This window comes from Octopus sinensis, unplaced genomic scaffold (genome assembly GCF_006345805.1).
Source record: "Octopus sinensis unplaced genomic scaffold, ASM634580v1 Contig12867, whole genome shotgun sequence".
Taxonomy (NCBI): Eukaryota; Metazoa; Mollusca; class Cephalopoda; order Octopoda; family Octopodidae; genus Octopus; species Octopus sinensis.
Window position 1 is genome coordinate 6,159 of NW_021832804.1, and position 1,342 is coordinate 7,500.

Genomic DNA, 1,342 nt, shown 5'->3' on the forward strand with positions numbered 1-1,342 from the left:
CAGTCCTGGTTTAGGACGAATGTTGCTATAGTCATCTCCATCTGGCTATACGACACGAAGGCGGCGAGCTAGCAGAAACGTTAGCACGCCGGGCGAAATGCTTAGCGATGTTTCGTCTGCTGTTACGTTCTGAGTTCAAATTCCGCCGAGGTCGACTTTGCCGTCATCCTTTCGGGGTCGATAAATTAAGTACCAGTTACGTACTGGGATCGATATATATATCGACTTAATCCGTTTGTCTGTCCTTGTTTGTCCTCTCTATGAATAGCCCCTTGTGGGCAATAAAGAAATACGATCTGTGTCTTTATATTTTCGAACAAGCTGAGTTGGGGTGCTAGATTCCCTTGTTCGAAAATATAAGGACACAGATCATGTCATATAGCCAGCTGGAGACGATGTCTCCTGGGGTTAAACTACAGCAACATTGGTCCTAAACCAAGTCTGTCATGTTACGTTGGCAGAAACCTTTACTCCAATCAATGTTCAGTGTAAATTGAGACAAGTCTTATGATACGATTGTTTGAACTCTTTCCGTTCGAACCTTTTTATGAAGCTACTCTTAAGAGCAATACTTCTCATTCACTCTGAATAGTGATCGTTTTTCCTGGAAACCAGTAAAACCGTGGAATAAGTATCGTTAGTCACAGATAGGTGCATTCTTCTACATATCTGCATTAATCTCTTCAAATCTTCACTACGTGTTTACTCACACGACAGGGCAGGATTTTTCACATTCTTGGTGTCTCTCTGTGGAATTATCCATGTAACGGCCTATTTTTCTCCCTTAAACGTTCGCTGACCATTTGGATAATCAGAGAAGCTAATATGTCCTCTCACTTCCCATGAATATCTTTATGCACAGTTAACGCTTATCTAGTGTTTCTGCTCTATGTATCCTTATCAGCGTTCGTTCAATTCAATATAGCGAACAATGGCAATTGCCCACGTACTGGGCGCCTTTATGACATTCTTTGAATTAACTTATGTGCAATCGTGGCTGTGTAGTAAGAAATTTACTTCACAACCACATAGTTCCGAGTTCAGTCCCACTGTGTGGCCCCTTAGGCAATTGCTTTCTACTATAGCCTCGGACCGACGGTCTTGTTAGTGGATTTAGTAGAAGAAAACTCAAACACTCCTGCCATGTATGTATATACTTGTATATGTGTGTGTCTGTGTGTGTGTGTGTTTGTGTATGCGTGTATCTTCGCAGCTTTATGTGTCCCTAACCCCGCTTGACAGCCAATGTTGAAGTGTTTACTTACCCGTAACTTAGCGGTACGGCAAAACGTAACCGATAGAATAAATACTAGGCCTTAAGTAATAAGTATTTGGGTAGATT

The 1,342-nt window shown here is 41.8% G+C and overlaps 1 long non-coding RNA gene across 1 annotated transcript in view; it reads right to left on the reverse strand.

The window, feature by feature from the left end:
- Positions 1–338: 338 nt before the first annotated feature.
- LOC118761382 overlaps positions 339–1,342 on the reverse strand; it is a 9,266-nt gene continuing 8,262 nt past the window's right edge. Inside the window, exon 3 of the long non-coding RNA XR_004997333.1 lies at positions 339–470. This is a non-coding gene — a long non-coding RNA (uncharacterized LOC118761382). The remainder of the gene's footprint in view (positions 471–1,342) is intronic.